The sequence below is a fragment of the Physeter macrocephalus genome, chromosome 14 (assembly GCF_002837175.3).
Source record: "Physeter macrocephalus isolate SW-GA chromosome 14, ASM283717v5, whole genome shotgun sequence".
Lineage (NCBI taxonomy): Eukaryota > Metazoa > Chordata > Mammalia > Artiodactyla > Physeteridae > Physeter > Physeter macrocephalus.
The window spans coordinates 25,744,500-25,753,582 of record NC_041227.1 but is presented as its reverse complement, the minus strand read 5'-3'; the positions used below and the strand labels follow the sequence as shown (position 1 = coordinate 25,753,582).

At 50.6% G+C, this 9,083-nt stretch overlaps 1 protein-coding gene across 4 annotated transcripts in view; it reads left to right on the top strand.

Annotated features, from left to right (window-relative positions):
* Positions 1–386: 386 nt before the first annotated feature.
* The window catches only part of SLC52A3 (solute carrier family 52 member 3), a 19,169-nt gene continuing 10,472 nt past the window's right edge, over positions 387–9,083 (top strand). For 2 of the 4 annotated variants that reach the window (XM_007124231.3, XM_055090368.1), the window contains exon 1: positions 6,461–6,568. The gene's annotated coding sequence lies outside the window, so the exon portion shown is untranslated. Of the gene's footprint in view, positions 441–6,460; positions 6,569–9,083 lie in introns of those variants that run through there. The other 2 variants (XM_024128489.2, XM_007124230.3) reach the window with 2 other exon arrangements.

The following is a 9,083-nucleotide window of genomic DNA, read 5'->3' as shown; positions in this document are numbered from 1 at the left end:
TGTCTGTTTTGACTTCTGCTGCACAAGGAGGGCGTTATTATTATCCCCACTTTCCAAGTGACTTATTTAAGCACCACTATTCGAACAAAGAGTTTCCGCTCCAAGGGGCGCCATTCCTGCACGAAGGGAATTACGGTGGCCCGAAGGTGGGGCCGGAACCAATGCCTGGGCAGCTCTTTTGTCTTCTGGGGGTTAAAGCACTGAGTAATGAGCCCTTTATTGTTAAATTGAATCATCAGGATCCTCTGGATTGGGCTGCTTGGGCTGATTCAGACACACAGTTAGGCTCTCGGTGAGCCCCGCCCACCCTGCCCCCGCCTTTCCCCCTCCTTGGGGCGGGGACAGGTTAATACTAACCGGCTGCCTCTGGCCCCTCCCATGCAGAGCCACTTGGGAACAGGACCAGCAGGTAAGCCAGCCGCGCTGGGCGACTCAGACCTGTAAGTGCACAGCTGCAAGTACCAGGGGCCAGTCTAGTCTGGGGACAGCAGGTGGCCCATGGCCTTTCTCCTGGCCGTGGGGAAAGGAAATTTCAGCTGCTGGGTTGGAGGCCGAGGGATAGCGGGGAAGAAGGGTCTCCTCCTCCGCTGGCCCGCAGGTCCGGCTGGAGTTGGGGCACCCTGAGCCGGCTGGGTGGACTCCAGACCCCTCCTCCCCAGGCCAAGACTGCGCCCCCCCACCCCCCCGCCGACCTCTACCCGGCTGCATCTCCACACCATTGGGACAGCTGTTCCTACCAGGTGGGGGCCGGAATCTCACCAGCCCGGCACGGAGACCGAGGGTTGGGATGGGCACTGTGGGGAGAGGAGCCCAGCAAAGGTCAGCCCCTTGGGAGGCCTGAAGTCCTTCCAGGCCCTGGGAGAGGCGAGAGGGAGAAAGAGAACACACAGTCCCCCCTGGCTGCCTGGGCCCCCGTTACCTCCTTGCTTCCTCCCTGGCAGCCAAGCCCTAAAAGCCTGGGCATCCTCTGACCCTTTGGAGACCCAAAGACCCAGAGAAGGTGAGCAGCTGGCTTGAGGATGCAGAGCCAAGTGAGCACAGGCCTTGTTGACCAGGGATTGGACAAGGTGCGGGCAAGCACTGCTTCCTCTCTGGGCCTGGTTTCCCCACATCTGTGAGATGGGAACATTGAGGTGGGATGCCGCCCAGGGTAACGCCAAGCTTTTGGCGAGGAGAGGTGAAGCCCTCTTGATACACGTGGATGTGAGCCATGAGGGCGTTGGCGTACCTGGGCCGGGCCTCCAGCACACACAGACTCTCCCCTCTGCTTCTACCTCCTGTTCATCTCAGCCCCTCCTTTTGCCCTGCCTCTGTGCCTCTGTCTCCCTGCCCATTTCTGCTTCTAGCTTTTGGTTCTTTGTGTCCCTCTGTGTCTCAGTCTCTGTCTTTATCTCTCCATCTCTTCTTCTAGGTTTTTTGTTTTTGCCCCTCTCTGTCTCCCTGTTCTGTCCACTCAGAGCCATCTTGGTCCTGCCTGGACCACATCCCCTCCCCTCTAGTCTGACTAGGAGTCTGGAACCTGGGACAACATTGACTCAGACCCTTGTCTGGGAGCAGTGTGTGGCCAGTGCCCATGCCATCGCCTGGCACTGCCCGGGCTGCCACACGTGGTTGAGGCAGGCTCGATCAGGTGGCCCAGGCCTTAGCAAACCAGGTGGCCATCTGGACACTGGGAGAGAGGACAGGGCCGGGCTCACGTGAGAGAGAGCAGCACTCGACAGATAGACACAGATAAACTCCGTCCCCAAGCTGATGCCCAGTGATGCTGTAAAGGAAGAAAGCAGAGAGCAGGACGGAGTGCGGGGCTGGAGGCTCGGGCTCTGATGGGCAAGGCTGGACAAGGCCCTTCCTGCCTGATGGGAGAGGAGATGGCCCAGCCCACACATTGAGGGTGTGCTGGCCCCTCACCCACTATTCCCTTCACTCCCTTGGGCCTGGGACTCAGCTCTCCATGAAAGAATGTGAAGGAAAGAGACACCTTTGCCTGAGGCTGTCCTTCTGGCTTCCCTGTGTGTTTGCCCATCTGTTGTGGGAGCATCTCAAGTGTCTCACTCAAAGCCTTAGGTTTCTGGTCTCCCACAGTCACTGAAGGGGCCCGGGAAACAGATATGTCTTGGAGTCTCTCCCAGGTTCTCCAGGGCCTGAACCCCATTTCTCCCTTTGCCAGCCCAAGTGCTGGGGAGGCTGGAGGTGAGTGGAAACGGATCCTGCTCAGCTTGGCCCCTGCAGCAGCTTCCTAACCCCCTCACCCACAGGGCCCTGCTCAGACTGGTTAAGAGGGCTGGGTCCACAGTCAGATATGCCTGGGCTCGAACCTCAGCTCCCAGATGACCAGCTGTGTGACCTTGGGCAAATGACTTTCCCTCTCTGAGCCTCAGTTTCCTCATCTCTTAAGTGGAGACAATTATAATGCTTGTCCCAGGATTGTTGAGAGGATTTGATGGATAGTCTGTGTGAAGTGCTTAGCGCCAGGCCTGCAAGACAAGCAGCAAGATTAGCAGCCATTGATGTAGTTGTTGTTACTGTTATTGTTTTTATCTTTTCTGCCTGGAGAACTGCACCAGCTTCCTAAGGGGTTAACAGGTTTCACTCCTGCTTCCACCCTGCCCCCTATTATTCTCCTCACAACAGCCAGCGTGATTCTGTTAAAAACAAAATTAGAGCTGGTCCCACCTCTGTCCAGCAATGGACATTTTAGCTCAGAGAAAACCCCCAGACTCTTGCCTACAGGACCCTACATGACCTGCCCATTCCTCCCCATGGGAATTGCTGTAGCGACGCTGGCCTCCTGGCTGTTCTTCCAACACCAATACCTGTTTCTGGCTGGGACACGACAGGTGAGGCCCCGCCCCAGGGCCTTTGCAATTGCTGCGCCCTCCCCCACCACCACTCTTTCCCCTGACATGGCTCACTCCCACGCTTCCTTCAAGTTCCCTCTGACAACCCCATTTACGATTGCAGCCACCCTTCCCGATTGCCTGCTCCCCCCGCCAACTTCTTCCCTCCACAGCCCTATCACCAGCTGACTTGTTCTGTGTTCCTACTTTGCTTAGTGACTGTTTCTTCCCACACTTTCCTGAGAGCAGAGATTGTGTCCAGCACACACCACGTATCCAATAAATACTGGATAAATGAATGAACAAGAACTGCAAGGTCACTGTAGAAAAAACAGATAACAGAGATGTGCACTTTTAAACAATAACCCCAACACACTCTGAGCCACTCCTTTGATCTCTGAAGAAACGAGGCCTCTGCACAGGCAAGTCCCTCTGCCTAGGACGTCCCCCATCCACTGCCATTGATGGCTGTGTCGCCGGGGTCCAGGAGCACATGGCACTTGGTGTGGCTGGCTGGGAGTAAGCCAAGGCAGGGCAACCATAAAGGAGATGGGTCATGCTGGACCATACACCACGGTGACTTTTTTCCAGATGAAGAAACAGAGACTAGCAGAGCCAAATCAGTTCCCTCGCAGCTGTGGTGGCACCTTCCTAAGGACCCAGAGAAAGCTCTGTGGGCCGTGGGGATTTAGGCTCTCAGTGCATGGGACCCATTGCACATAAATGAAAGTCAGGTTCCTTATCTCCCCTGTCTGCCCTCTTCTCCCCATTAAGCCCACTGTTCCAGCCACACGGGCCTAGGCTCATTCCTGCCCCGGGACCTTTGCACAAGCTGTTCCCTCTGCCTATATGTTCTTTGGGGTATTTTTATGATTTTTTTTTAATTGAAAAAATATTTAAACATTTGATCCAGCTAAAACTGACTGATATTTTTTTTTTGGTAGGGGTGGGGGCTGAGTAAGAGGTAAGGGAGAGGTCCAGCTTTATTTATTTTTCCTAAAGGACTACCCAATAGAAGTCTTATTTTCTAACTGGTTCTATTCAGGAAAACTACGTATTTGTAAATGTGTAACTGGCCACCTTGCTGACCTCATAGTTGAATAGCTGTTCAAGTGATAAAAGGTAACCATCTTCTGCAAATGTGCTTCCTCCCTTTAATTATTTACTTATTCCTTAATAGACATAGGCATATGCCTATCATATCATTTATTGCATCTCATTTATTGCCTCTTCTATATCCTTGTTTATTTTTTACCTTCTTCTTCTTTCAAGGCCTGGAACAATGAGTCAAAACCCCACCATTTACTGTGCTTCTGTCCTTTTCTCCCAGCATTTCTGAGGCTTCTGAGGAATGTTATTCAGAATATAGATATGCACTACTGTTTTGACTCCATTATGAATTTTTCTTTATCAGTATGAAATGACTCTGGGTCTCAGTTCCTACTTTTGACTTTTGCCATCAAATTCCATATTGAGAGCTACCTCTCCCTCTCTCTCTCCCCCCGCCCTGCATTTTTCTGGAAGACCTTTGCCCCCACATTTACTCCTAACCTTTTCCTTTTGGTATCTCTTTCAGGTGTGTCTCAACAGCTAATTTTGTTTGATTTTGGTTTTTGATCAGATCCTAGTTGTGGCAGGACCTGAGTTTCTGAGGCGGGGCTTTGATAGTAAATGAGATAAATGTACTCATTAGTTTTTGGCTACTATTGTAACCAGAAGTGGGGTCCGGCTGCTCGCAGCTCAAAAGCCAATAAAGAGGCAAGGTTGGTGGAAAGGAAAGTTTGCTTTATTTTGGATGCCAGCAACCCGGGTGGTAGGGGTGGAGGGCAGATGCCTGTCCAAAGGCCAACGTCTCCCCCACCTCCGCCCGACAATCCCGGGAAAAGAGCTTTTACAGACAGAGGGAGGGGGCTACATGCAGAAACAGCATAGTCAGCTCTGACAGTCATCTTGAAATTGATCACCAGTGGTCTGACCAGTGTCATCCTGATTAAGTACAATTAATCTTTAGTTCCAGGGTTGGTTGGTTTCCATTTCTTGAGGCCAGTTCTCGGAATTGTGGCAGCTTATGTCATGGCTACATCCTGATCATCATGCAGTTAACTTCTCCACCTGGTGGGGGTGGGGGTTTCACTATCTATAAGACTGCTCATAGAATATGGCTCAGAATATTATCTATAGCCCTTTGAGAAGGAACTAAAGGTCCTTGACTATGCTTAATGACTAAACTATTATTATTTAGTTTTGTTGGACTGTTTTCCTTTGTTTCTGCATTTTCTCACCTCTCTGATTAAACTTATTCTTTGGCTAAAGTTTTTCCACAGACAAAAGGCAGGTGGAGGACATGGGGGGCAAGGACCGTAGTAGGGTCCTGCTGCATTTCACTATCACTGATCAGTATACATCCTTGAACATATATCTCCGTGCACTTGGCCAGTGCTTTGCTATTTATAAAATAAGAGTGGCTTCAGCAAGATAGAAGCTTATTTATACCTTAACAACATTAAACAAGCAAAATGGTCCAACGGCAGACAGAACAGGGCTGTGTGGCAGTTCTGGGCCACAAAGTCCTGAGGGCGTCTAGTCTCCATCTAGCCCCCATGTCATCTCCCATTGTGCAAAATGGCTGCTGGCGTTCTGGCTATCACATCTGAATTCTAGACAGCAGGATAAGGAAGAAAAGAAGGGCACACTCCCTTTAAGGAGACTTCCAAAGTCGCTTCCAACTTCATTGGCCTGGTCTTGATTGGATGGTCATGTCCAGCTACAAGGGAAGCTGGGAAATGTAGTCCTTTAGCTCAGTGGCCATTTACCCAACCAAAAATCTGGTCTCATTAATAACTAAGGAAGAAGGAAGAGTGGCCAGTGGGAAACAGCTAGTAACCTCAGCCTTGGAATATCATACAATGCTCTATCTTTTCTTTCCTTCTGTATTGTTTCACCAATCCTAGGCAGAACTCTACTTTAACTGACGTGGGTCAGCTTTTTTCCAGTGGGATTCTGCCTGCTTTATACCAGATCCTGGTCTCAGGTGGGAGTGGGCAGGCAGCACCTATTTCTGGGTCTACTTGGACAGTACTTTGGGCAGCCGAGAAGCTACAATGAATTGCTGGCTTTTGAAAAAGGTCCTCTCCCTCCTCTACTCCACTGATCCTCCAGGGCGGGACAGCCCCTGTTTTGCAGCCATTGAGTTACCTGCCTTGGCTAAGGTAGGGTGGTGTATTGCCGAAAGCCTGCTTTCAGTTTCAAGGTTCGTTGGATTCTCTGGCAAAATAACCACTCGTCTCACACAACTGAACACATTTAATTAATTTCTTTAATAGAAGATCATTTAACATAATTTCAATATACAGTCATTAGAAGGGGATGAATAAAAGTATTAGAGAGATATAACCGAGTATACATCACCAGATTGGGCCGACACCTTCATCCAGATTCAAACAGCAGCTGGGAAGTCCCGAGTAACAGCAATCTGAAGTCCCAGTTGGGAAGGGTCCCGGGCAGTGCGTCCACCCCAAGGGTGAGACTTCAAATTGTAGTTCTGGGGGCTTCCGTTTATAATTCCAGGCCGCAAACTGATATCATCTGTTTGCGTGCAAAAATGCAGCTCTGGTTCAATTGTAACAATGCTGTTGGTTTCACTATGTGAGTCACAAGATTTTCCAGACCGCAGGGGACTGGCCGGGTCCCCCGGGGCTCAAGAAATTCCAAGACCCACTCCCTTTCTTATGGTAAGTGCTGCTTGACTAGTTAGTAACAATTGTTAAGTGTGTAAACAGGCTCACAGTGCAGTCCAGGCAGGGTCACAAGTCAGTCAGAGGCCTACTTCTGCCTCTGAAGCCTGAACAAGACTACTTTACTAGTTTTCCCAGCAGGTGGGAAACCCTGCCTTTCCATCCAGTCCCAGCCACTGCACCCTCCCCTCTACCTGCAACGCTGCCTGCTTTGGCCCATGATGCATCTGGGTCCTGCAGCCCACACACCTCTTCCTCACACTTTTCTCTGGGCATAGCCCCTGTGACTTTTCTGCTTGCATCCCTCACAGCACCGGGCACAAAGTAGGAGCCTAATAATCCCTGGTTGATCATTTAGGGGGAAGTGATGACAAAATTTTGCCATCAGGAATTATGTGTGTTGTGGTATCTAGAAGTGTGCTCAGGAAAATTGTGTGTTTTTAAATGCAATTGACATGTTTGCTGAAATCGTAATCATGATCGTTCACGTTTATTGAGCACTTACTATGTGTCAGGCATCATGCTAGCATTTTGCAAGTTCATGGTTCTAACAATTCTGATGTTGGTACTGGGACCCTCCCATTTTGCACAAGAGGAATCAGATAGCAGAGGTTAAGTTGTTTGCGCAGGATTGAAGCTGCGATTTGAGCCCAGGCGTCTGCCTCCAGGTGGCTGGAGTCAGTGCCCAGAGTCCAGGACTGAGAAGCCCAAGGTTGGATCCCAGCCCCCACTTTGCCCCCAACTAGTAGGGGATCCTGGGAAAGCCACATCTTGCTCTCAAAAATAAGGGCTAGGCTTGATCAGGGGTTGCAGTGTCTACCGGGCCTGGAGTGGCCCAGAGGGCCAAGGGTGATTGTTGCCATGTGGGCACGTTGTCCTGGTGTGGTCTCCCAGAATATTCCCGAGAAGCCAGAAATCCTGAGTTTGGTATGCCACCTCCTTCCTGACTCGTGGATTTCAGTAACTAATTATTTACAACATGCCACACATCAGAATAATACATCTGCTGCTCGCCTGCGGCCAGTGAGTTACCAGTTTACAAATCTAGGTCATCTGTAAAAGCTCTTCTGCTGTCAAAATGCCAGATTCCAAAGCAGCCCCTGCCCTCCAGGGGCTTCAGTCTCCCCGGGAAATGTACCAGCATACACCCACACCAGGAAAACCCTAAATGGAGGGTCCTGGGTCCCAGGGCTGGGCAGCCAGAGGAGGTTTCCTGGGGGGTGGGGTCCTGCAGAAATCTGGGATATGGACGGGAGGGGCATGGCACCCCAGGCAGGGAGCACTGCACAGGCGAAGGCAGAATTTTGCCCTCTCTCCATGGGTCCTCTGGGCATGCCCAGAACCAGGCCTGTCCTGGGCTGTTAGTGGGCCAGCTTCGCAGGTGAGAAAATGGAGCTTAGTGACTCACCTAAGGCTCCCAGACAGGAGGTGGTGAAGTGGGACTGAAATCAAGTCGGGCTGCATTCTGCATTCTGCCTCCCAGAGAGGAAGAGGTGGCAGCCCGAGGATTGGGTTCCCTCCAAGGAGGAAGGAGGAAAGGAGTCTGGAACTGGAGAGTCAGTTCTGTATGTGGGAACCTGGAGAGGAGCTTCCTGGGTGGGGCGTAGCACAGGGCTGCCCCTGTGGGTTCTAGAAGAGAGACAAGGAGTTAAAGGCTGACCATGTGAATTGAGCAGAACCGAGATTAGCGTCATGAGAAGAGGTAGGCGGAGCCAAGTGCTGCAGGGGACCCGCTCCAAATCCCATCACCAGCCTCAGCAGAGCCCCTACACCCCTGCAGACCCTACCCCTTTTCCCATCGGTAAAAGGAGGTGATTGGCCCAATCAACATCTCTTTCCAAAATGGTGCATGTGCCACCAGTATTTCAGGTGGTACCTCATGGGGAACTTTTTTTCCTTTATTAATTGTAATAGTCATATGTTAATTTTCATGCAAATTAGAAAAAAATAACTGTCACTAAACCTGGCGTTGCACCATAGCAATAACAGCACTGAGACAACACATACTCATTAACCCACTGCATCTCATTACAAACCATGAGGTCGATACTATCATCGCCCTCTATTTACAGAGGGGGGAGATGAGGCAGAGAGGCAAACTCAGTTGTCCAAAATCATCCAGTTAGTTAAGAGGCAGAGCTGTGTTCAAGTCCAGGCAGCTGGCTCCAGAGTCTCACTCAAAGCTGTAAACAAAGAATGTTGTCTGACATTCCAGCTCTACAAGGATCTAGTTGCAACCCACGGAAGCTGACCACCGACAGGGCTCCCTGGGTGGAATTCAGGGTGGAAAAACAGCATGAAGCATTCTGTTTTGGATATACAGGCCCTAGACAGTTAAGATGCATATCTAAGGAAGAATTTCAATGACCCAGAAATCTTGCATCTTCCCTTACATAGAAAAACACTAAAATCATTAAGTTGAGCTCTCTGGGTTTGTGTGTGTGTGTGTGTGTGTGTGTGTGTGTGTGTGTGTGTGTGTGTGTGTGTGTGTGTGTGTGTGTGTGAGTTGCAG